This window comes from Gekko japonicus, unplaced genomic scaffold (assembly GCF_001447785.1).
Source record: "Gekko japonicus isolate JY-2015 unplaced genomic scaffold, Gekko_japonicus_V1.1 scaffold197, whole genome shotgun sequence".
Classification (NCBI taxonomy): domain Eukaryota; kingdom Metazoa; phylum Chordata; class Lepidosauria; order Squamata; family Gekkonidae; genus Gekko; species Gekko japonicus.
The window spans coordinates 1781809-1809423 of record NW_015176458.1 but is presented as its reverse complement, the minus strand read 5'-3'; positions in this window follow the sequence as shown (position 1 = coordinate 1809423).

Genomic DNA, 27615 nt, shown 5'->3' with positions numbered 1-27615 from the left:
AACACAAGGCCGCCATTTTTGCCAGCAGCTCCATGGTTGTCAGAACATACAGTTCCACCCTCGGGGCTGTGCTTTGCCAAGTCCTCAGGGGAAATAAGATCCCCTCTTGAGAACACCACTGGGATTTAGCTGGGAACACAGGCTTTCATTTGGGAATCCCTTCACAGTTTAACGGCCTGCTATAGATACCTTTTGTGATGGAATCGAAGCGGACATTATTCATAAATGGAGAAAATATGGGCAAATTATATGGAGACCTGCTGAAAGGAAAAATAAATGGCATGTGGGAGGACAAGAATGACAAGACAGCACATCTTAATGATGTGACAGACCCAGAGGCAACTTGAAAACTGTCAAGAGAATTAGCTGTAGATCTTATTATCTCCCCGAGTTTGGCATACGGTCCAGCAACAGAGAACAGAAGACGACGATGACGTGGTGTGGACAAGATAATGGCTTCTTGTCTAGGCCATGCTGGTTTCCCTCCATTACCAACCAGAAACTTAGATTTATCAGGTTTTTAAGTGCAGAGGGAAAAAAAAAGAAATACAATGGTAGTGGTTTGGGAAGTGTGCCTCAGATGGATTGTGTGTTCTTGAACAATGATGTTAACATTTACTTGGCAGAGAGACAACCATTATGAGTGGCAGATAGAATCCCTCCCCACCACCACAAAAGAAAATGTGGAAGAATAAATCATATCATGGGAGCACTACATTTGTGATTGGCCATCATCCATCAAGACTCCACCAGCTTTTTGGGCAAGTCACACTGAGTGAAATATGGTGTGCATGGTAGAAATGATCAGTGGCTTATATCCTAAGTGGTGGTACCATCAAATCATAGCTGACTTATGGTGACCCTGTAGGGTTTTCAAGGCAAGAGACATTCAGAGGTGGTTTGCTATTGCCTGCCCCTGAGTAGCAACCCTGGACTTTCTTGGTGGTCTCCCTGCTTAGCTTTTGATATCTGATGAGATCAGGCTAGTGAGAACCAACCCTTAACTTTGGTTTATAAATTTACCTAGAGATGGTGCTGGAATAGTATGATGGTGGAGCACCTTGCTTTGACATGTACATAGCCACCAGTGAGTACTGGAGTGCCTTGTTTGTGCAGTTCTTCCTTTTTGGGTGGGAGAGAAGCTATGTATACCAGGGTGTGCTATGCTTTCCCATTTGTATGGGAGTCCTGTTTAACACAGAAGGTTAACTTTATGGTGCAGGAAGGGTGCTGGCCCAGAATTCCTCCATGATGTCTCAGCATTGCTCCCAGAAGAATTAGTCTTTAATTAATGTTCTAATGAATTACCTTTCCAAAAAAAGGAAAAAGTAATGGTAACATATCTTGAAGATATCCAAGAGTAGATCCTCTGAACCTTGCTGTGGCTTCTGCCAGCCAACCCTCATGAAATCTGGTTCCCTCCCTGATGAGTGAAAATTGAAAAAGGATCAGTCCGCATTTTTAGGGAATGTTGGTTTTTTCCCCCTGGGGTGTTTTCGTCAAGGCACTTACTTTTTTTATCACTGTTTCTTATGCCTTTGGGAAAGAACCTGGCTTTGAAGACCTTGAGCCTCAGTGAGCCAAGGATCAAATTAAGTTGTGGGAGACTCTGGGTGATCAAAAACAAAACAGCAAACAAACAAATTAAAAAGCCAAGATTTTGTTTTTGGCTTTCACGATAGCTATCAGAAAAGCAAGGGACTCTCTCCTCTGCATTTCTTTGAAACTATCCATTTTAGGAAAGCAGCAGCCTGAATAGTCCAGACTAGTACAAACTTCCCAGAGCTTGGAAGACGACCAAGGAAAACTAGAATTGCTATGCAGAGGAAGGAATGGCCAACCACCTCTGTTCATTTCTTCCCTTGTGAAATATATGCTGACCACGAACTGTAGCTGCCGCACCCGGAAAGCACCCCTATGCATTACTATAGTCTGCGCCTCTGCAGCGGCCTCGTCCACAGGAAGCTGCCGGTAGGCTTGTACCAAGTCCAGCTTGCCAAAGATTTTCACACCAGCCAGTGATGCCAACAGTGATCCTGAAGATTTGGAGGTGGAGCCTGGGGAGGACAGGGACCTCAGTGAGGTACAATGCCATAGAATCCAACCTCCAAAGTATCCATTTTCTCCACAGGAACTGATCTCTGTAGTCTGGACTGGAGATGAACTGTAATTCTGGGGGATCCCAAGGTCCCACCTGGAGGCTGGCATCCTTACTCCCCAAACTTTGCCCTCTCCAGGCTTTGCCTCCAAATCTCCAAGAATTTCCCAAACCAGAGTTGGCAACGTTGTCTAGACCCAGTGGTTGTTCAGGAATGGGGGTGGGAGAAGATGAGAAGGAGCTGTAGGAAAAACAGAAGCAGAATTGGAAAGGCTTAATAATGAATATAATGAAAACAAAGATATAAAAAAATAGACATGAAGATGAAAACAAAGGCACCCCTCCCTCTATATTATTACCTGAATCTGAGCTGTGGTCTAAATTTCTGTATACCTCACCTTGGTCCTGGGGAAGTTCCAATTGTTGTGCATCTCTTGTTCTTTCTTGCTAGAGTGTCAATCAAATCAGCAACTGGTTTCTTTTTAGAGCAGGCTCTGCAGGCTTTATTCTACATAAATTAAAGCAAACAAAACCTCGCACAGAATGTCTTCCACAAGACCAATTGTTCCAGCAGAGTCTAATCTAAATTAGGTTTCCAACCAAATAGTTTCTATATTATTTTTTACTATTATTTTAGCTGGGCTCGTGTGTAGTCCTCAGAACGACACCTTTATTATTTCTAAAAACACTGGATTAATTTAGATTCAATAAAGCAATTACAGCCGGCAAGGGGATTAAGAGATACCCCCCACACACCAAAAAAAAAAAAAGTAATTACATGCCTAGCTATGTATCTGCCTGTGTGAGAGAGAAATGATTCAATTTGGGATTCCTGCTTCTTAATTCCTGTATTCGTTACGAATTTTGTACCCTTGGACTTCAGGTGGATGTTTTTGTGCAAAGATTTGCCCTTCCATAACTGAAGGTTAGTCAGCCTTGGGCCCTTTGACTGCGGAAGTCACAGGCCTGAAACGCCTGAGGTGAAGAACCAAGCTGCCCAGAGGAAAACACTCGGTAGACAGTGATGTCAGGCAAGTGGCTCAGCAGTCACTCGAAGAGGTGCTGCCTTAAAGGTCAGCGGAATTAACACTCTTCAGTATGAAAACAGGTGCTTGGCATTTCTTTTCTGACCCAGACAGGATTAGAATTGTGAGCTGCCTCTTCTGAGTGTCTAATATAGGGCCAAAGGCTATGAACTGGGAGGTCAGCAGTTCAAATTTTGCCTCAGCTGTAAACTCACTGGGTGAACATATGGATTTATCCGGACCAAGGAGGTGGGGTTGGGAAGAGGAGGTATAAACATTTCACCCTAGGCCACTTTTCGTGAAACAACTTCCCTGCCAAATTTGCTATTTGTCTTATGGGGCACCTTGTATATTTATCCTCTGGGACAATTAGAAATTCCGGGTTGACTATATGTTGATTCTGGTCAAGAAAACAGTGTGGGAAGGAAGGGTAAAGCTCTCCTTCTTCCACTGTTGTGACCAAGGTGGTCCTTAGACCTGGTGTGGCATAGTGGTTAGAGTATTGGATTAGGAGTTGGAAGACCCCGGGTTGAATCTCCAGTCTGCCACGAAGCTCACTGGGTGGCCTTGGGCCAAGTCAGTCTTTCTCAGCCTAATGTAACTCACAGGGTTGCTGTGAGGATAAAATGGAGGAAGGGAGGATGATGTACACTGCTCCGAGATCCTCGGAGGAAAGGTGGCATAAAAATGTAAAAAAACAAATCCTCAAAAGACCAAAAAAGGACATATTTTGTACAAAATTTGCTAAAAATGTGTTCATTTGTAGATGCAGTTTTTTTGGTGAGTATTTTTTTTGTGGGTATGTGTATATGCCTGGAAGTCACGGCTGACTTCTGGCGACCCCTAGTGGGGCCTGGGTGTTTCAGAGAGGAGGCATGATATTGCCTGCCTCTGCATCCCGGCCCTGGTATTCCTTGGAAGTCTCCCATCCAAGTACTTGCAAGGGTCGGCCCTGCTTAGATTTTGAGATCTGACAAGACTGGGCTTGCCTGAGCTATCCAGGTCAGGGCTGTAGGTGCAAATTTACACAAATTGGAGGGACTGGTCCCAGAGGCACTTAAAAAAGCAGTGGTCCGCCCTCTCTTGAAAAAGCCATCTCTGGATCTGGCTGAGTTGGCAAACTTATTGGCCAGTTTGGGCAAGATAATAGAGAGTATCCGGGAGTATCAAGCCCAGGAGTGGACATATATGGTGGCGGCAGCACAGCAGCAGCCAGCGTGCGACAATTCAATATGAAGCAGCTGATTACAAGCTGGGCATGCGTGAGAGGGAGGGAGGGAGATGGACAGACAGACGGATGGACGAGGTGGGTGGCTAGCTGCCTTCCCTGGCACAAAACGTACCCTGCACTGCCTGGGAGCCGCGGCCATCACTGCCCGAGTCGGCAGGGCCATTCGTGTCCTGGCCATATGGGGAGCAGCTCCCTTCTCTCTTTCTTTCCAAAGAAAATATAAATAGAAAATATATTTTTAAAAAATTATCCTAAGAGGAGAGGGAAAGAAAAATAAAAGTCCTGAAAGGTGATCCCCATCCCCGCGCAGCCTTAGATCCAAAGGAAGCTAGAAAGGCATTGATCCAGAGCTCTGGAAGCCTGCAGCAAACCTTCCCGAGGTTTCAACTCCCTGGGCATCCTCTTCAAAGCCAGCCAGCCAGCCATGGGCCGAGTCAGGGTGCCAACCAGGACAGCCCCTGGGCCACAGTGGGCCCTGCAGTGAGCCAGAGCCTTGGCGGGTTGACTGGTCTGGGCACGATCCGGTGGGAAGTTCGCTGGCTGCACAGCCCCAGTTTTCGGCCTCCTTTGTGGGATTGCCTGGAAACCGTGTGTGTGTGCGCCTTTGGGGTGCAGCTCAGGTGTGTCAGGGGGACGGCCTGGGATGAAGAGGGCCCGGGGAGGCCACCATGGCCCATCCCAGCTTTGGGTGTGCTGGGATTGCAGGCCACTCCCTCTCTTTTTCCTTCCTCCCCCTGCGAGCGCCTGTCATGGCCGGTGTTCCTGGAGCTGCTCCACTCCTCATCTTCTCCTCAGTATTCTGCTGCACCACCCAATTGAGAGATGGAGTGGTGATAAAATTTCAGTAACGCACTGGCATCCTTTGTCCCCCCCCCAATCAACTCACATCTCCCCCTCCCCCCAATCTGCCACCAGGATCCGCCAACCTTGCCACCTGTCCCCTGGTCGGAGCCAGTTGGTGCGTTGTTTGCCCCAGAGTCAGCCCAGAGAGGAGCGCAGCCGGGCCCCCCAAGCGCCCAGCCTCCTGTTACTGGTGCCCGGTGCTGCCTCGCCTCCCAACACAGAAGAGCGAGTCCCACAACAGGCCAGCCAGGCGTGGCCACTTGGCTTAGGATCACGCTGCAAAGCCCAGTGGATCCCAGCTTTTTCTCCAGGTAGGCTCACCAGCTCTGAGTTGGGAAATACCTGGAGATTTTTGTGGTGGAGCCTGAGCGGTGGGTGTTGCCTTCTGACACACTTCTGGTGATGTCAGGGGGTGTGGCATATGCAAATAAATTATGCTAATGAATTATGCTAATGAGCTCCTGCACCTCTTTTTCTACGAAATGACCCCTGGAAATCCCTAAGGGGTCACTATAAGTCTGCTGTAACTTGATGGCACTTTCATCACCACACTTACGTATTGTCACTTTTTATGCAGCCAGTGTTAGAAAACATTCCTTTTTGTTGTCTAAAAGAAAGTAATTTTGGTGAAAGGAAATGTAGTCTTTTTTTTTTTTTAATCACACCTGTTTGAGTGAGTTTGAATTCTGGATCACTGCATGAACTAAAATCCAATCATATCCGTTCACACTCCCACTCCCCTATTTCTTTGAGTTCAGTAAGGAAGAATACACGTTATAGGACCCCCTGAGTGAGTTATATCTGACAACTTCCTTTCCATTCTAAAAATACTCTGAATTTTTTTTAAAAAAAGTAGTGTAGACAATTGGCAGACAAGTCTCTCCAGGCACTTGGAAAGCCCCGGTTTTCTAAGGTATCATATGTTGTCAGGGAAGTCTACATACAATATTAATTTATTAGATCACTTTGCTGAGAGGCATGAAGAAGGCATCCTTAGCGGAGGAACTGGCAGAAGAAGGCTGCCTCAAAAGGTACCTAGGGAGAAATGTGCCTAGGAGGAATTTGGCTCCAGTGCTGCTGAGTGGAGATCTTCAAAATTTCTCAAATGAAGCAGTGGTGTTGCCAGTTGTTCATAAGGCATCACTTCCCTTTGACCTAGCTAGACTTCCTGGCAGCTTTGGAAACACGGATTTTAAAAAAATTCTTTCAGATTAAAGCTTTGCATTTCTGAATTCAAGCCCATGTCGCCCTTATTTTCAAAAATCCAGAAGAAAAAATATACAAACAAAATGAACCTTAGTGATCCTCAGTTTATCAAGTTTGCCACTGGAAGGGGAATCTAGCTAAGAAAAGTAGGCTGATATTTATGCCAGTAGAACTGCCCTGGATGATCCCAAATGATCCCTGGCCTGGCAGGAAGGATTCACAGCTCTGCCGAGCCCTGAAGCTCACAGAGGGCCTTGAACCCATCACCTTCTCTCATACTACTTTACCTCATAGGAATGTGGGGGAGGATGGCTCAGAAACAACAAGACCCAGGACTGGGGCCTACCTACCTGCGGGACCGCCTTTCCCCGTATGTTCCCCCGAGAGCACTGAGATCCGAGTCACAGGATCAACTAGTCCCCCCTGGCCCTAGGGACGCCAAATTAACATCTACCAGAACTAGGGCGTTCTCTTTGGCAGCACCAACATTATGGAATCAGCTCCCCCAGGAGATCCGCGCTCTCCGGGATGTCAGTCAGTTCCGGAGAGCGGTGAAGACAGAGTTATTCCGCCAAGCATTCAACAATTTAGATTGAGTATGTCAGCATCTATAGTCACCATCCTGTGTATATTATAATGTATATTATAATGTGGGTAAACTGTGATTTTAATGTGTTGTATATTGTTTTAGACGTATTGTTTTAGTGCTTTTATTGTTGAAAGCCGCCCTGAGCCGCTTCGGCGGGAGGGCGGGGTAAAAATCAAATAAATAAATAAATAAATAAAAAGTCCAATGACAACTCCTCATAGCTCCAATCTGAACAGGACTGTGTTGGTCTTCTGAAGAAGGAAAAACCCCCTCAGTTTTGCCAATCAAAACTGGGTTCTCCGTGGCTGTTTATAACCCTTCAAGAGGAAAAGTTGGGAGAAAGGTGGTGTCTGCATTGTTCCGCTTTTAAAAAGCTAATACCAGCTAATACCAGAGGGGGAAGTAAAGAGGACAGTTTTGATTAGCAGGAAGTAAAGAGGACAGTTTTGATTAGCAGATTGGTGCCAAAATGAAAGAGTTAACCCCCCACTCTCCCCACTCCTCAAATCCTTGTCCTGAATTGGGTCTGTTCCTTTGATTCCAGACAGGGTCTTTGCCTCCCTCCCTCTTGAGTCTGCCTGTCACAAGCGGTGGGGAGGGGGACAACTCAGCTGTCCTCAGTGGGGAGGCATCAGGTGTAAAGAGAGGCTTCATGTGCCGAAATGGGCAACTGGAGTTTTTCATGCCATGGAGATAAACAACATGACCTGGTAAGCAGCATCACGTGAAGCCTCTATTAAAGGGACAAGATACTTTCCCTCCAGGCAGTTGGCTTTTAGAGGACTGGTCCTTTAGCAGTCTGATCCTCATTCCCTGCTGAATTCAAGGAGACTTCCTGCCTGGTAGAGATGCTTTGGGCTGTGTAGTCCTTGTCTCACTGTGTGTTCTCATTTGTTTTCCCTCTGGAGTGCTACAGGAAGCGAAGAGCCCCCTATCAAGATCCACCTGGGCCAACAATCCCCGCCATTCCATTGTGCATGCCGGAGCAGGGATCCTTAGCTCCTGCTATTGATCATAGGAAAGGCAAGCTGTCAAACTTCCTCTTGAAGTCTGAAACCATTTAAAAGCATATGAACAGCAACAGGATACAAGCCAAGTCATGCACGTCTTTGGGAATCAGAAGGGAAATGCTTTAAACTACCCGGGCCTGTTAAATTAATTTAGTCTTTTTAAAAAAAAAATGACATCAAAAGAAAGACAAAAAAGTCACATGCATGCATAAAAAGCACCCCTGAAGTACAAGAATATTCATGAAACGATAGTATTTCAATTGCATTCCTACCATCAATGGCTCTATCACACCTCCATTTCCTGTCTTTCTTAACATGCAGGATACATTTCAGACCTGCCTAGAAATTCATGGCTCGTTCTGAAGATGAGACAAACCTCTTTGAAGAAGTGATTTTTAGCACAGTGAGGAACAGGGCTGTTCCACCCACCTTGGGGGACCTAAGGCTGGAGGAAGTGACAAGGAAGATCATCAGCTGCCTCCGGAGACCTCGTGGACCTCTGCAGGCTCCAAAAATCATTAGAAGAAGAAGAAGAAGAAGAAGAAGAAGAAGAAGAAGAAGAGATTGGATTTATACCCCGCCCTTCACTCGGCATCTCAGAGTGGTTTACGATCTCCTTCCCTTCCCCTCCCCACAACAGACACCCTGTGAGGTTGGTGGGGCTGAAAGAGCTCTGAGAGAACTGCTCTTGAGACAGCAGCTCTGAGAGACCTTGTGACTGACCCAAGGTCACCCAGCTGGCTGTATGTGGAGGAGTGAGGAATCCAAACCCGGTTCTCCAGATAAGAGTCTCCTGCTCTTAACCACTACACCAGAAGACCATGTGTGAGACCAAACCCAGAGTCCCCGGCAAGGTCTCCTCTCCAGCCTGTGGCTCTCAGGGTTTTGAGACTTAGAAGCCCCTCCATTTCTCTGAGGGAAAGGGGGTGGGCAGGAGATTTCTGAATTGCCATGCCTATTATACAGGGCTCTTTTTGTAGAAAAAGCCCAGCAGGAACTCATTAGCATAATAGGCCACACCCAACAGCAAAACCTCATTAGCATATTAGGCCACACCCCTGACAGCATTGCTCATTAGCACATTAGGCCACACCCCCATGTTACCAGAAGTGTGGTCATCCAGCCACACCCACCTTTCTCTTCTTATGCTGTTTACCTTGTTTGTTGTCAAAACGGGTTTTTTGTAACAGGAACCCCTTTGCGTGTTAGGCCACACACCCCTAATGTAGCCAATCCTAATGAGTTTCTGGTATTGGGTGTGGCCTATTATGCTAATGAGTTCCTGCTGGGCGTGGCCAACTCAGGAGCCAGCCGGAACTCCGTTCCTGTGCGTTCCTGCCCCAAAATAGCCCTGGTTAAGCACATTTAGCTCTAATAGCGGCATGGAATACTGTTTTTTAGCTGAATATCATCTGAGCTACCCATATCAAGGAGACCAAGGAAGTTAGCCTCTTTTCTTTCAGATGAGTGGGCACTCTTTTGACTACAGTCCCGAGGGAAGGCTGGCTTTGATGTAGATGGAAAGCAATGTGAGAAAATCAAAGGAATTGCAAATGCAAAGGTCCAGTGCAGCGAGCTCCATGTAGAAAATGCCATTTCCTCCTCTCCCATTTCTGGCAACAAGTCTAAAATGACCGTAATTGAAACAACTCAGTTGCTTTCTGCTATGGCAACTGTGAATGAACTGATGAGTGATAAATGGAATGATTGCCAGCTTCTCACATACGGGTGTTTTTGTTCAATTCAGTATCTGTGTTTTGATCCTCCCCTGCAATATATCAATACTCAGTGAGAAAGACAGAGTATAAATAATGAAAATAAATATATTAAAAATATGCCTCCCTTCTTTCCAGGCTGTTAATTTGAAAAAAAAAGAAGTATTCACAATCCTTTCTAAAGTTACCTTTTTGTAACCCCAAAGTGGTGGTGATTTCAGTGCATACACAGATAGCGCAGGAGTTCCATCCAAAACGGAGAGAGTTATATTGGAGCACCCACACAACATTGTCCCCCTGGGCTTCCATTTTCTGAGATCTTTCCCAAGCAGGATTTGGTACAAACTTTTCAGAAAGATTGCAGTCACTTTTTATGCCATGTGAAAAGAAACATTATCCTTGGAAACTTTATCCTTGCCTCTGCTGCCAAAAGGGCACCATTTCTCTCTGCCGCTGGAGCAATTTTGGGGCTTTTGAAGGGAAAAAGACCCCTCTGCAGTTGACATATCCCTACAGCATTATTTGAATTTTTCATCTTTCATTGTTAAAAAGGTAAGTTTCTAGCCCTTTTCATTGCAGAAATATGCCTTCCCTTTTATATCTCTGCAAGCTGGGAATTTATTCTCTAAAAGCTGGGAATTTAGAGAACTAATAGATAGATCACCCTGACTTGGACTGCCCAGGCTAGCCTGATCTTATCAGATCTCAAAAGCTAAGCAAGGTCAGCCCCAGTATTTGGATGGGAAATTACCAAGGAATACCAGGGATGCTACGTGGAGGCAGGCAATGGCAAACTACTTCTGAACATATCTTGCCTTGAAAATTCTACAGGAGACAGATCACTATATGAATGGCAATTGCTGTTTTTTAAAAATAAAATCCATCTGATTCCTAGCACCTGGTAAGAAAGGATCAAGGAAAACACCTTGCTCTGGTTTTGAGTCTTTTGAAGTGTGCATGTGTGTTATGTGCTGTCAAGCCACCTCCGACTTATGGCAGTCCTATGAATTAATGACCTCCAAAACATCCTATCATTAACAGCCTTGCTCGGGTCTAGCGAACTGAAGGCTGCAGGGTAGGGATGGGCATGAAGTGGCTCACAAATGCAGTTCATGATGGATTTTGGCTGGTTTGTGGTTCATGAAGTAATGTTTAAGAACTGAAGAGCTGCCACAAACTTCCACAAATTATAAGGCAGTTTGTGGTGGTTCGTGAAGAACATTTCTGCTCCTCACCGCTTTTTGTGGGGAAACCCCTGCTTTCTGCTCCCTCTGAAAAGTGGTGGGGAGCAGAAAGCAGGGGGTTAAATGGCTTCGAGCAAGGGAGCAGAACGCAGGGGGTCACAAACTGATTCGAACTGGTGTGGTTTGCGAATAAAGTGAACTGAATTGCAAAAATGCAGTTTGTGCCCATCCCTAGCTGCGGCTTCCTTTACTGGGAGGTAGGCACCTAAGTAAAAATAGCTTGATAGAGTGATTTTGGGCTTCTCTGATTCAAAAAGGCACTTCTTATTCTTTGGTCTGCCCTAGCAAGGGAAAAGTAGGACCCCCCCTTCTGCATCGTTTTAATAAGATATAAACAAAATTAAATTGAAAATGGCACTGATTCTATAAGACTGCCAATACATTTCTCAGCTGGTATATTGTTGCCCCCCCCCACAATGCCAATAGAATTAAATTGCCTAATATCTGTATGTCCTTTTCTTCCATGTCTAAATTATGGATAGTAAGGCAGTTCTCACTTTTGTTCCATGGGACACTAAACGTGAAGCTTTTTTCTTTGAGCAAGAAAAATACAGAGATGCAAATGGTGCCTTCATATGCTGAATCCTGACAGACAGTGAACAAATGCAGCTGTGCTTTCTTGGTTGAAGTAGCTATCCCAGCTGTTTAATTATTATGACTGTGCCTTGAATGGCTGCCTCCAGAAGGCTTAGAGGAGGCCCCACTCAGCCTTTTAAGTATGGCACGTTTATAGATTTCTGATTTAACATACATGAGTAAATCCCGGTCATCGTTTTGCATTGTGCAAGCTAGGAATTTTGTGTGTGGGGGGTGTGTGTGTGCAGACTTTTGCAAGGATACAAATCTGGCCCGGATCGGTGCATTAAGTTCATGTGCAAGGAGGAATTGATAAGTCACTGATTTATTCTTTCTGACTGCTTTGTTTGTATGCAGCCATCTCTGTGTTCACTGTGGTTTGGTATCAAGTGAGAAGACTTATGGTTTTGTTACTTCCTACAGATGGGATCCAATATGGGGAAGTTTTGTCCAAGGAGGCCAACATGTGGTAGATCCTGATGCAAACATGCTTTCTACCTGGAATGTTACTGGCCACCTGGGAGTTGTGGAGTTGGGGAATGCAGAAGCCTCCTCAGATGAGGAGGAGGTGGTTGAGTTAAGACGTTGGGCCCAAATTTACAACTAGCAATGGGTGCTCTGCCAGACCCCGCCCACCCATGACAGAATGCAGAGGAACAGACTGGAGTGGTTTTCCTGTTGCTGATGCACTGCTGCAGCAATGGGGCTCCTACGTGGTAGGTTTCCCTACAGTTTTGCTCCCGCCCTCCCCCAGCAATGGCCATGCCCTCTTCCCTAGGACACTGGGGATTTTAAATTTTTTAAAAAATCAGCAATTTTATATTGTTATCTTGATCTACCATTATAATAATAACAGGTTCTGGGGATTCTCCAGCTTTCATTTTAAAGAAAGGAAGTATCTAGCCTCTTTTATGGTGGAGTTACGCCTTTCCCCTTATATCTCGGGAACAGAAAGGGCTAAATATTTTCTTTAAAAAACCAAAATCTGGGAAATCTCAGAACTGTTTCCCTTATTGTTATAATGAATATAATAACATGAAATTGCCTATATTTTACACAACAAAAGCTCCCCAATAGTGGGGGAAAGAGATGGCTGTGGCAAGGAAAGTGTTAGGAAAAATGGCTGCCGTGCGTGTGGGAATCTGATGCCACTCCCCATAACAGCCATCCTGGCTTTACTGTGCTCTGCTGCAAAGTAGGTTTGAGAAAAGCTGGGGGAGCCCCAGGAGGTGCATGAATGCACTCCAATGCTGTAAGGAGCTGGGGGAAAATCCACTTCCCAAAAGCATTGAATTCCAGGCAGGAAAACTATGAGGAACTGGCCTCAGCCATCCTTCATCAGAGCTTTCTGAAATCTGGCCAGATTGGAGCCCTTGCCAGGTAGATTCATCTCGATAAATTCCACACTTCTGGGATGAACTTTTTGATGTTGGTTTTGATTCTTAGGAGGCTGGAAAAAATATCTTGAAAATGGCCTCACATTATTTCCCTGCAAGTCTTATATTTCTGGGAATTTTGTGGAAGTCGACTCACACTGAGGATACCTTAGCTGCCAAAGATTGTCCACCCATCCAGCCTGTTCACAAGAAACCATTATTTTTAAAAAAATTACCAGGAAGCACTGGTCATCTAGTAGTTTGGAGAACAATTTGCTCATTTTCTGTTATACCAGTGGGAGATTGGCAGAGCTCATGAAAGCCACTAGGGTTACCGGGTCTCCTGCTTCAATGGGAGATCTCAAGGCTTCCTCCTTGGCCCACCAGCCCACTCAAGGCTGGTAAGGAAAAAGTCTAAAAAGCACAGTAATTTCCAGCAAATAACAGGAAGTGATGTCACAGCATTGATGTGATGCCAACACGGTGCTCTAGGATTCAGGCAAAACTGTATGGTATCACGTATGGTAAAACTGCAGTGGCGCAGGCAGTTAAATGCCTGTGTTAACAACACTGAACAGCCACTACAGCTGTTCGAGACCCACCGCAGCCGGGGTGAGCTTCCGGCCCTAGTCCCAGCTCCCGCCCACCCAGCGGTTCGAAAGCGCAATAAGTATAATGCGAGTAGATAAATTGGGTACCTGCCTTAGATGGCAGGGGGCACCCTCCTCCTCCTTGTGGGGTGTGCAGCGGCAGCAGCGGCAGCGGAACAACGGAGCAGTTGGCGAGCGAAGCGGCAGAGCGATCGGCAAGCAGCCCTGGCGACCTAGTGACATTGAGCGACGGAGACTGGGCGGAGGCAGAGTCATGGAGGCGTGACGGCGCGGCGGAGCCAGCAGGACATAGCCGAAGCTGTGGCTGGCGCGTGGCCGCGCCCCAGGATAAAAGCCCGCCAAAAGAAGTCGCTGGAAGTAAGACCCGTCCCAAAGGAAGCAAGACCCACCCCAAGGCGCCAGGAGGTTGACCGCCAAGAAGAACACCTGAAGCCCGCTGGAAAGAGCCAACAAAAGCTGCCTGGGTGCTGGTAGGCAAAACACTTCCCCCAGTTAATGTGGCCCTATGTAGGAAATTAAAATCATATGTAAACCGCTCAGAGACCCTTCGGGGTTCGAGCGGTATATAAACTGAAAGTTAAATAAATAAAATAAAATCAGGAGTCCTAGAGCATCACATATGTATCACACCAGCAACGTGACATCACTTCTAGGTATTTGCCAGCAGTAATAGCACATCAACAGAGTGACATCACTTCCAGGTATTTGCCAGAAGTAATATTGCGCTGTTGGTGCAATGTCATTCCCCCTGTCCCTACCCCCTCCTGCCTCACTGGTTTCCAGCTGGATGCCTGAAGAAGAGCATGATAGTCAAAGATCCTTTGGTTGGGACTAGGGCTCTGTTCAGTCTGATGCTCATTCCATATGGCCTCAAAGTCCTGGGAAATTGGCATCTCAGCAATTATCTTGCAGCCACTTACCAGTGCAGGGCTATTGGGCTTGATGAATCACACAGGGAACCCCCCCCCCCCAACAACCCCTGAATGAGTGCCTCATTTTTCTTGCCAACTGCATAGAATGACCAAAGAGCTCTTAAAAATCTGCAGCACTTCATTACTAAAGTCAGGCCATTTGCGATTAATTTGCCACAGAGATGAAGTGTTGCCTGAAATGGGCCTGTCGGGCCACAGTGAGCAGCCCAAGGAGTATGTGCTTGGCTTTCGATCACTTCCTTTGTGTCTGCAGAATATTGGAAGTGAGACATTACATGGATAGATCCCCAAGATTTTCCCCCAGACTAATGAGCATGCACAGCAAGAACTTGCCAGTTCATACAATTTTTCTATAAAAGCCCAATGTGTTCTGGGTGACTCATCAGCTTCTGTTGGCGCCATGTCTAGGAACACCAGTGACAGCAGCAGTGAATGTTTCCAGTGGCACTCTAGCATAAGAAGAAGAAAAAGAAGAGATTGGATTTATACCCCGCCTTTCACTTGGAGTCTCAGAGCGGCTTACAAACTCCTTTCCCTTCCCCTCCCCATAACAGACACCCTGTGAGGTGGGTGGGGCTGAGAGAACTCTGACACAAACTGCTCTTTTTCAAGGACAGCTGTTCCAGAGCTTGTGACTGACTCAAGGTCAGTGCAAGTGGAGGAGTGGGGAATTAAACCCAGTTCTCCCAGATTAGAGTCCACACACTTAACCACTACACCAAACTGGCTTGTGAGTCATGTGAAAAATCTTGTTCTGAGATCTTTTTATAACCCTATTTTGTATTTTATACTTGTATTTTTATATTTGTCTTATAAAATTTCTGCAAAAAGATTTTCTGCACCGTACATCTGATGAAGTGAGGTCTGACTCATGAAAATTTATGCTGGAATAAGCTATGTTAATCTTCAAGGTGCCACGGAGTTTTGTTTTGTTTTGCTCCAATAGACTGACAGGGCTACTTCTCTGGAACTATTAACATAGGGTTGCCAGGCCTGCCTGTGGAAATCCTGGGAGTTTTACGGGGTGTAGTTTGGGGATGGAAAGTACCATGTGATGCATCAATGCGCAGCGAGGCATCTCTGGTGCAAAATCGCCCCAAGTTTTATTCAGGTACAAGCTCTCCCTCCTCTACAAGGACAGATCTGCACCCCCCCCAATAACTAGCAATCCAAAACAGTCCAGTGGAGCCTGAGCAGTGGGTGTTGCCTTCTGACACACTTCCAGTGATATCAGGGGTGTGGCGTATGCAAATAAGTTATTCTAATAAGTTATACTAATGAGCTCCTGTGCCTCTTTTTCTAGGAAATGACCCCTGAGCAGAGGTATCTGAAAGAAATAGTCACTCACCATGGAAAGCCAGGGAGGTGATTATCATGTCACAAAGTCCCATGTGAATCTAAGTCTGACATCCTATCCATTGGCATCATGATGGCCCTTCTCGGTACCATTTTTGGTGTTTCCTACAGGCTGATCTTTTGTGTGTGTGCAAAAGTTGGTAATATTGGGCATTTCTCCATTGCCTGCAAGTTGGCAGGGAAACCTAGGCATGAAATATTCCTGTTCCTAACAAAAGAATATATGGATGGTTTCAGTCACAGAATTGCAAAGCAGATCGCAGTGACCTCACAGAAGAGTACCGAACATCCTCCCTCCCCTTTCTCCCTATTCCTACCTCTTTATTGAGTCATTAAACATTTATTCTGGTAGTACTGCTAGCTGCTGTTTGGCCCGCTGTTGCCTGACTGCTAGCGAGGGCTTCTGGTGTTTGCTGCAAAACTTTTTGGCGAGTGGCATTTTCAATGAATGGTAATGAAGACACGCGCAGCACACCGCGTGTGTGACTGGCAGGCTGAGATGTATTCTGGCCTAGAGGTTTCAACACCTTCAATTATTCCACGCTATAATCATGTCCTGCAGTCATTTCTCATGCTGTTGCCTCATTTGTGAGCCCAGCACCAGCAGCGTGCAATCGGGGGAGCTGTGACTTGGGCGACCCTGGGAACAAACGACCGAAGACACAAGAAGAGGAGCACCGAAATAAATATAGACGCCTTCTAGCAGGGATGACCAGGGAGGATTTTGAAACCTTCACGTCCTCTACCTTCAGCAAGGGGAAGATACAAACAGATGTTTTTTTGTTGTGTTCGGTAATATCGCAAAGGGCTGGGTAGGATAAGCTCTCTGTTTAGGTCTTCTCATTAATAGCAGCAGGCATCACTCTCTGGTGCCTGTTCTTCACCTGTTATCTTGTTCTGGTTCTTTCCCTCTTCCCTCCCTTCCCCATTTATGTCTCCCACTGTTGAAATGTAGTTCTCATGGGTTTTCTTCTTCTTCTTCTTTCACCATCAAGCCACATCTGATTTATGGTGACCCCATAGTAAGGTTGCCAGTTCTGGGTTGGGGACACCTGGGGCGATTTCTCACTAGAGCTGCCTCGCAGCACAGCCGCCGTTTGCCTCGACACAAACATGTCAATTTCACACCCGAAGCTCCGGGGCTGCATTTTGACTTGGGGCTTCCCCCTATTTCCTCCGCAGTTTCGTGATCCTGGTTTTTGAGGATCATGAAACTGCGGAGGAAATCGGGCGAAGTCCCGAGTCAAATGCAGCCCCGCAGCCTCGGGTGTGAAATTGACATGTTTGTGTTGGGGCAAACGGCGGCTGTGCTGCAAGGCAGCTCTAGTGAGGAATCGCCCCTGGAGATTTTGGGGGTGGAGCCTGAGGAGGGCAGGGTTCTGCCACTGCTGCTGTTGGGGGAGAGGAAGCAGGTGGGTGGCTGGAAGCACTGCCACCACTGCTGCTGCTGCTGTGTGGGGTGGGGGAGGAAGCAGGCAGAAGGTTGAGAGAGTGATGAGGCGGAATGAGAGATGGGGTGGGAAGGAGAAAGAGAGAGAAACAAGGGTGTAGACTTTCCAATTTCGGGGGGGGGGCTGGGGCTGGGCCAGAGGCATTGCTGTGCTAGAAGCAAGGGTGGCTCCCGGGGGAGGCTGAGTACCTTCCTGAAAATTTCGGCGGGGGCTGAAGCCCTGTTGCCCCCACGAAGATTACGCCTATGCCTGGCAATTCTAGGAGGGGAGAGACTTAAATGGGGTATAATGCCCTAGAGTCTACCTTCCAAAGCAGCTATTTTCTCCAGATGAACTGATATTTATTGCCTGGGGATCAGTTGTAAAAGTGGGAGCTCTGCAGCCATTATCTGGGGATTGGCAACCCTACATCATAGAGTTTTCAAGGCAAGCGATGTTCAGAAGAAGAAGAAGAGATTGGATTTATACACCTCCCTTCACTTGGAGTCTCAGAGCGGCTTACAAACTCCTTTCCCTTCCCCTCCCCACAACAGACACCCTGTGAGGTGGGTGGGGCTGAGAGAACTCTGACACAAACTGCTCTTTTTCAAGGACAGCTGTGCCAGAGCTTGTGACTGACCCAAGGTCACATCAGCAGGTGCAAGTGGAGGAGTTCTCCCAGATTAGAGTCCGCACACTTAACCACTACGGCTCTCAGAGGTGGTTTGCTGTTTCCTGCCTCTGTGTAGTGACCCTGGTGTTCCTTGGAGGTCTCCCCGCCAAATACTAACCAGGCAGCCGCTTAGCTTCCGAGATCTGATAAGATCAGGCTAGCCTGGGCTATCCAGGTCAGGGGAGGTCTCATGATACTTTCCCACAATTCATTGCATGTTTTGTCATGAGAGCAGTGATTTCAAAGGCAGATCTGGTGTGGGGGATAAAAAACACACTGGGGATGTTTCTCAGAAGGAAACAGGGCAAAGGCAAAGACCCCCCCCCATGAAATTACAGCCCCTGCAGTTGTACACTATTAAAAATACTCCGCAAAAAAAGAATGGTGGAACTACATGGCACTTATTCTTAAGTTATACATTCTTTGAGTTAGGGATCTGAGTGGTGTAGAAATTACAGCCCCTGCAGTTGTACACTATAAAAAAATACTCAGCAAAAAAAGAATGGTGGAACTGCATGGAACTTATTCTTAAGTTATAAATTCTTTGAGTTAGGGATCTGAGTGGTGTCGGGGTACTCCGGAATCCTGCTCTACTCTTTTCTCCAGTCCTTGAACGCCATCATTCCAGTTTGGTGTGATGGTAACAGGCTCACATTACAGCTGGGACAGTCCTAGTTCAAAGCCTCCCTTGTCAGGAAGCAACCTGGGTGACCTTGTACAGCTATTTTTTTTCCAGCCTCACCTCCCTCAAAGAGCTTCTGCGAGGATAAATTGGAGGAGGAGAGAACCATCTACCCCACTGCAAGCTCCTTGGAGGAACAGCAGGATAAAAATATACTAACTAAATCCATCCAGTGATCAAATGCCAAAGAAAAATTGCCATGGTGTTATAATATGCAAAGAACAAATCAATGGACTCTGCGTAGGGCTGGAATGGATGACTCACTAGCCTATCGATTGGATGGGTAGGTGGGGGTATTTTGGGGAGAGCAGGCCTCCATCTTCTTTCATCTCCTATTCCCTTTGATATTGTCCTTACTGACCACACCCCATTCTTCAGTCCTTCTTCCTTTTCTGCTTTCACTACATTGGCTGCTTCATTGTTGGCCAAAGTCGCCCATATTTGACTTCAAGCATATTGGTCCCCTCTGGGACCAAGGAGGCAGAGTAAAGGCAGAAACTGGTGAGTCGGAAGTAGAGCTGGGAGCAATGAGGCGGATAGGAATGTGGTTGGACAGTAGCCTTGTTCACAAATTAAGGTAAACACATGTACAATCTGTGTACAGTATATACTGGATTGTCCTTTATACATGCGTTGAGTAATTCTCATGTGATATTCAATGCATGTGGAACATTCCCTGTTACTTAGGTTAGATGCTGTATGCCTGTACAGCTGAAACCACAGATATATCCAGGTACAGATCCCTGGTTTCATTTGGAGGAGGAGATTTGATTTATACCCCACCCTTCACTACCTGAAGTAGTTTCCTTACAATCTCCTTTCCTATTCCCTCCCCACAAGAGACAACCTGTGAAGTAGGCGGGAGTGAGAGAGTGCTCTCAAGAACTGTCCTTGAGAGAACAGCTCTGAAAGAACTTATGACTGACCCAAGGTAACACCAGCAGCTGCATGTGGTGGAGTGGGGAATCAAACCTGGTTCTCCCAGATTAGAGTCCGCTCTCTTAACCACTACATCAGACATTTGCAAAGTGAATGCATATTGCCTCTTTTTTTACAAACAGATGTATGCATATACAGGCAGGATGTCTGTGCTCTCATTGTAACATGTTAACAAGACTACAGTGATTCATGTTCTGATCGCATCCAGGTTAGATTGCTGCACTTTACATGCAGCTGCCTTTGAAAACTGTCCAGAATGTCAATTAGGTCAAAATGTGATGGGTAGGTTGCTATCAGAGATGGGATATAGGGACTGCATTGCCCCTCTACTGAGAGATCACAGGTTGCTGTTTCATTTCTAGGCACAATTCAAAGAGCTGGTTTTGAATGTTAAACCCTGAAATGGTTTAGGACAAGGGTACTTGAAGGACCATAAAGGCCCTCTTCTTAAGCACTATGCCTAATTCCCCTGCCTGCATAAATGAGACAGGCAGAGACTTTGGCTGCGGTCACACACACTATGGCTGATTTTGCACTAGAGCTGCCTCGATGTTGCGCCACCATTTGCCCCGATACTATTGGTCAATTCCACACCTGAAGCTGCGGGGCTGCATTTGACCCACGGCTTCGCCCAATTTCCTCCGCAGTTTTGTGATCCTCAAAAAACAGGATCACGAAACTGCGGGGGAAATCGGGCGAAGCTGCGAGTCAAAATGCAGCCCCGCAGCTTCGGGGGTGAAATTGACCAATAGTATCGGGGCAAACGGCGGTGCAACATCGAGGCAGCTCTAGTGCAAAATCAGCCTAAATAATCCACTTTCAATGCACTTTCCAACTGGATTTTGCCAGTTCACACAGTAAAAATCCAGTCTGAAAGTTGATTGAAAGTGGGATTATTTAATGTGTGTGACCGCAGCCTAGGGAATGGGCCTTCTCAGTGGTGGTGCCCTGTCAACAGAACGCCCTCCCCTTTGAAGCCTGCCTCGCACCAACACTACATCCTTTAAGATGCCAGGATTGGCCCAGGCGTTTCACTGAAACAGTATGTCTTTGCCCTGTTCTCTCCTGGATATTAAGCTGCTTGCTTTTCTGTCTGCTAACTTTAGAATAGTGGCTTTACTGTCTGCTGTTTTAAAATATTAGTGCTTGGTTCTCTTGCAGCTTTTTAGTTTGTATAGTTACTTAGTTAGGTTATTTGATTTAAATTGTATATTGCTTGTTGTGTTTTTTGTAGTTAGCTGCCTTAGGCAAGTTCTGGAGAGTGTGGGATATAAATCTTTTAAAATAAATAGGTCGGGGTGAACCAAGATAAAACTCAGGGATCGAATTAGGGCAATATTGTGTAGTGGGTTGCCGCATGGATGGACGACAGACAACGACGTAGTGCATAGCACGCTTTATTAGGTACACAACAAGACAGGGAACAACGGCCCGGGAGGCCAACTATATACATCCCTGGGGACACACCCCTGGTCACCATTGGTGGGTTTGAATCTCCCGCCACGGTTCCCATTGGTTCCCCAGTAGAGGGACTAGGAGCCTAGTCCCTATTGTTGTTCCAGAGTCAAGCTCTGGCTGTTCGCTGGCCCCCGGTGGCGGTCAGCATACACAACAGGCAGAATCTATGGTTACCAGCCTACAGGTGGGGCCTGGAGATTTCCCAGACTTACAACTATTCTCCAGACTACAGAGATCAGTTCCCTTGGAGAAAATGGCTGCTTTGGTGGGTGTAGTTTATGGAAATACACTGCACTGAGGTCCCTCACCTCCCCAAACCTCGCCCTCCCCAGGCTGTACCCCCAAATCTACAGGAATTTCCCAGCCCAGAGCTGGCAACCATACTGGCAGCTCAAGTATGGAGGAAAATCTCTGGAGATTTGGGGTGGTGCCTGAGGAGGGCGTAGGAAAATAAAAAAACTTACAGCATCATAGGCAGTGGTTTGTCACTTCTGGTAAAAACAAAAACAGAAGTGACACAGGATAGCTTTAGGAATAATGGGAAACTCATTTGTTTTACTGTAGAGTTTCCAGTGATTCCTAGAGATACTTGTGTCCCTTCCTTTTTTAAAAATCAGAAGTGATGTGGCACTGCAGTCAGTTTCATTCTCCCTCCTCAATAATCTTCTAGGCAACCCTAGAATAACCACAAACCAATACCACAAACTTTTCATGTACTGGAGTATACTTTTTTATTACAGGGAAGGACAGCTGTCCAAACTGGCTTTATGTATCTGAGCAAAGTTGCTTGGGATTTTGGCACATTGTTAGTGGAACGAGAAGCTGAGCAAGGATTAAGTTCTCTTTCCTTATTAAAATCCGGGCTTGCACTATATGGGCTCGAAAAATTATTTTTCTTTGGAGGCCTTCCTTCTTAAAAACAACCTTCCCCCACAATGGTTTTGACCACATAATAACCTGCCAATATGGGTTGCAATTTCCAATGGACTGATAAAGTATCATGTACGCCTTCTATGCAAAGAACCTGAGTTTGTGGCTAATAGGTTTTCTTTATGCTTCTCAGAGGGCAGACTGAAGTGAGAATGCAGCCAGAGGTTAGATGATACAGAGGATTAGAGACCACGTTTGAGGAGTCGGGTGTTCCGCCAGTGTTGCTGACTGTCGAGATCTGCCTGTTACACAATCCCCATAAAAAGTCCAGGAGTGCCCGAGGGAAATCCAAGACCATAACAGCAAAGTGACTGAAGGTCAGTATTAAGTGCATTAGCATTAGCACAACTGGGGGAAGGAAACATGTGTGGCTTTCTTCCCCTTGCCAGTCTATTCCTAGCTTAAGAGAACCCCATTACTCTTTCACTTGTAGCAAGGCCATTAAAAAAAAATTGACACAATAACAAAGTGGGAAGCCACTCTATGCTTCAAAGACAGAATGAAGGAAAACAAAAGAAGGAGAGAAAGCGTGAGCCTTGCAGCAGTGCAGACAAAAATCTCAGCGTTCCGTAAATGAGGCTCCTAGTATAAATGGAAGAGGTGTGGGAGTCTGATTCTGATCAAAACCATGGTGCAAGGGAATGGGAGGGTTAAACCATCTCCTCTATGATTCTTTTCCCAACCTGAAATTTTCCCACAGAGGTATTCGCCCCATTGAGGCAAACATATAGGGTTCAATCCAGACTAATTTCCCCATTGATGGAAACCATTTCTGTCAGCAGAATGGGTCTTTTCTGACACCCCTGCCCCCGTACAGTGCCCCCCCCCACGCTGCTCCTAGAAGACAAAAGACCATTTAGGGCAGCTCAGTGGGCTGCATTGGGGGGGGGAGAGGCAGAAAAGTTCTATTCTGCTGACTGAAACTGCACTCGGGGTCCCATCCAGAGATATCCATTTTGGAAACAAAAATTCCAATTGGCTCTTCATGAAACCTGCTAGTTAAAGAAAAAAGAAAAAGCTGGAAGTTCCATTAACAGAACCTCAAGCGTCATGTCTAGTTTGGCTCTTAGGTTAGCTATTTCTCAGGATGTATTGGCAGTACAACTATCCAGTGGTTTTACACTAGCACAGTTGTCATGGCTCCTCTCAAATAAAGTAACACAGAGGGTACAGCAATGGATAATGCCAAAGACAAACAGAATTGCTGCAAGTGTGCATACAATTGAAAATAGTCGGCAATAGATCAATAGTATTGTTAGGCTTCTATGATGTTTAATTCTTGTTTTCAGCAAAAAAGCGCCATCTCTGTGATTCTGTGATTCTATGAACACCAGTTGGCTAGCACCTGTGACATCAGTTACAAAAGCTGGTACAACTCCCATGTCTGTGCTATTTTGTCTATATCCCAGGCTAGCCTGATCTTGTCAGATCTTGGAAGTCAAGTGGCATGTGCCCTGATCAGTATTTAGAAGGGAGACCACGAAATAATACAAAGGTTGTGACGCAGAGGCAGGCAGTGGCAAACTACCTCTGAATGTCTCTTGCCTTGAAAATCCAATAGGTTTTGTTATGAGGGCTGTATCTGACATAAATGTGACATGGAGTGGGGGGAAGCAAGGCTATTTGCTCCGCAGTAATTTGACCCAACACTGTGTGATCAGACTCACCGGCGGGTGAATTGCTTTCCCCCCCTTCACCGCGTGTTTCTGGTGCACTTCAACAAGGGATCACTGACGGAATGGGAGCGCGCTGGAGCGATCACCTGGGAAGTCCGTCTGCGGTCCGTTGCAAACCCATTTGATACTGCACTTTCCCTGGTATTTTTAAACTCTGCTTCTTCCGTGGAACGAGACGGGTTGCCGATGGGTGCGGGACGCTTGCCAGATCTTCCCATGTGATCACGCCCTTAAAATCCACCTGGCATTCGTGCCTATTGTGTGGCTAATTCTGCGCGTGATCGGGACCTTTGTTTGGCCAGGCCATGTGTGCTTTAAAATGTAATGCCAGTTACCAGAGATATGAGCTTTATAAAAGACACAGGCAACCCAATGAATGTTGTTATTTTTGACTCAAAAGACAAACATGCTTAAACCATTAATACTCTTACAGTATTTCCTTGATTTAACAGTCTTTGATAACTGACACCTCTTTCTCTGTAGCTGTTTAGGTATGTATCTGTAAGATGAGAACGTACTTTTGATTTATTGACATGTATTACAGAAAACAGCTGCTCACAGACTTGGGTTGTCCCAAACATAGACAGAATTTTAGAAGCAAAAGCCTTAAATTGGGGGTAATTCAGACCCCCCCAAACTGGTAAAATGTGCTAATGCTAACTTCAGAAAGATTATTCTTCAATACAGCATCACACACCTCCCCCACCTGCGATTTGTGGCATCCTCTGATTGATAGGTGGGGACCCGTGTGAATGTCCCATTTTGTCAACTGTACTGACTCATAATGTGTAATCTGCCTTGGGCACGCCTCCCACCTGATAGAAACTTTCCCTGTTCATCTCTCCCCCCCTCCCCAGCACAAGTAATTCCAAGGGTCTTCTTCCCTGTCTGAAAATACACTTCCCCACTACACTAGAGCAACAACTTTCCCCCCTGGAATCATTGTTGTGTGTGAAACACGGTTTCTCTCCCACTTAGAGAGGTCCACCCCACAACGTACAGATATAATATAAACCCTCCATAGAAACTAGAACCACGGCCCTCAACACTTGCTCAATCCATCACAGAAATCATGAAACCTCCATAGATTCACCAGCCTCCTGTTAATGACCAGAACTCCCAAATCAGCCCTTTCCTCCCACCATGTCTGTGTGATTCATCCACACCAATCCACCCTCCTCCACATCTCAAGTCTTCTCCCACTGACCACTCCTGTCCTTGCACTTGAGTCTCATTTAGAGACCTTCCCTTCCCACAAAGACACACATACACCCCATGGTGCTGGGGTTAGAGTATGGGGGCTAACAACTGGGAGACCCAGGTTCACAAGCCCCACTCTGCCATGGAAGTTGCTGGGTAACATACCCTGCACAGTTGTTGCGAGAACAAAAACATAGATGCGGAGAACGATATTGTAAATTGCTTTGGGCCCCCATTTGGGGAGAAAAGCAAGGTACAGATGCCTAGAAAATAAAAATGATGCAACAAAATCCAAGTCTTTTACGTGGCTCAAGACTCCTGTTTTATCTTTGCCTCCAACTACACCCTTGCTCTCACATGCCACCCTCCTAAACACAAACACTGAGCACCTTCCCTCACCACAACAGCTATATTTTTCCTCCTCTCCCATGGCTTTTCAACCACAGTTCCCACCTCACACCCCATTGCACACACTTTTGTGCTACTCCCTCCAGTCCCTTATACCCCTCCCCCCCAGATACACCCTGGCATTCCCATTCCTATACTTCTCCTAATGCCCGTTTCCATCAGCAGCTCCCACCACCACCGCCTTCACACATAATGACTTTCTTCCTCCCTCCCTCCTGTCTTCTTCTTCTCTTCTCCCACAGAGCTGCTTCTCTGGCAGTGGAAAGAAATGTGGCTATTAGTTTTGAATGACTGAATGGAGTTCATGCTGTCTTGTTGATTGATTGATTGATTTTTAAAATTTATCATCCACTTTTTAACTTATTATTTATTTATCTAATTTATATCCTGCCCTCCCTGCCAAGGCAGGCTCAGGGCGGCTTACATAGAAAATATAAAACAGTTAAAACAAGAATTAAATAAAATCAGAACAATACAATTTATAAATATAATAAAATATAAAGTGCTAGTTTGTATGAAATGGTGGCATTAACAGCATCCTCAGGCAAAAGCCAGCTGACATCATAGTCTGGGTTAATCTGACTGTTAACAATGATGTTAAGATTAGGGCCAGGGCCTCAGTTTCATGGGTTTGGCTCCCTAATCGAAGGCCTGGTGGAAGAGCTCTGTCTTGCAGGCCCTGCGGAACTGTAAAACCCTCCATAGAAACTAGAACCACTGCCCTCAACACTTGCTCAATCCATCACAGAAATCATGAAACCTCCATAGATTCACCAGCCTCCTGTTAATGACCAGAACTCCTAAATCATCCCTTTCCTCCCACCACCTCTGTGTGATTCATCCACACCAATCCACCCTCCTCCACATCTCAAGTCTTCTCCCACTGACCACTCCTTTCCTTGCACTTGAGTCTCATTTAGAGACCTGACCTTCCCACAAAGACACACATACACCCCATGGTGCTGGGGTTAGAGTATGGGGGCTAACAACTGGGAGACCCAGGTTCACAAGCCCCACTCTGCCATGGAAGTCCTGCAGGGCCCTGATCCATCATTAAGGAGGCATCCAGGAGCACTCCCAAGCTCCTACCTTTGGTGCTGGCACCAACGGCGCCCATCGAAGGTTGGGAGTGGGATCCCTACCCTTCGGGCACTCCAACTCAGGCACAGGACCTCCGTCTTTGTTGGATTCAATTTCAGTCAACTCAGTCTAAGCCAAGCAGCCACTGACAATCAAGGCGGATTGCAGAACTGTAAGAAAAATGGAACCAAGACCACCATAATACATATAAGAACAATGCACTGAAACTAGATTATACAATTAAAGATCAATGAAATAAAAGCTGTGTAATACATCCCATAAACTAGATTTGACAATCAGAACAATGGTCCAATAAACTGGATCTTACACAATTGGTTGTTAATTCATACCAACGGGAACTGTAGACTTGGCTCCAACCCGTTTTGTGGCTGACAAAAATAGGAAAAGGTTGACCATCCAAAAGGCTAGCTTAGGGATCATGGGACTTGTGTGGACAAAAGCCATGTGGGAAGGGAGCTGTAGTAAGAAGGGGAATTGGGTGAGATGGAGCAGAAAAGCTGGCTTGATCTTCCCTGATGAACTGAACACTTGCTTGGGGTTTTGGGATGGATACTACCACTTCAAAGCTAATGGCAGCACCTTCTTCCACTGCAAGAGAACTTCTCCTCTGTAGGACAGAAGTGTTATCTGAGCAGATTGATAGGATTGAACCCTTGTTTGCTCTAGTCTTTTTTTCATTCACAATTGATAGATCTCCAATGAATAGACGCTTCTCTTTGCACAGCACCACAGAACATACTCTTTTGGTGTGTTCAAAGCCATTTGTGGTCCTAGTGATTGACAGATGATCTCTCTCTGTACCACTGCAAACTATTTTGCATTCTTTTATGTAAAAAAGAAAGAAAGATATTTCTGGAAAGGCAGCACTGTACCAAGTGACTGAATGAAAACATGGAGACAGTTTTCACAACAATGGTTTGGATTCTTCATATGGGCTTGGATCCAACCATCTTTTTCACTCAGTCTTGGCCAGTTCTCCTTTTTACTACAGTTCCCATCCCATATGGCTTTTGCATATGCCTATCACATTATCCTCAGCATAGCCTTTTTGGGGGGGTCAAAAGGAACATGCTTTTCCATTTTTATTATAAGAAATGCTGGTTGGATCCAACTGATTTTTTTCCCTACAAAGAGGTTCCAGGAGCCTCTTGTACCAGCAGAAGGATACTTGCGTCACATTCTGTATGAATAACTTCTAGGATCCAGGATGCAGTATAACATCAGATAAACTTTATTAACTATTTACATAACTCAGAAACCAGTCTTAGAAGGAGAAGACTGACTTGCTGCTTCACCTATGATTCTG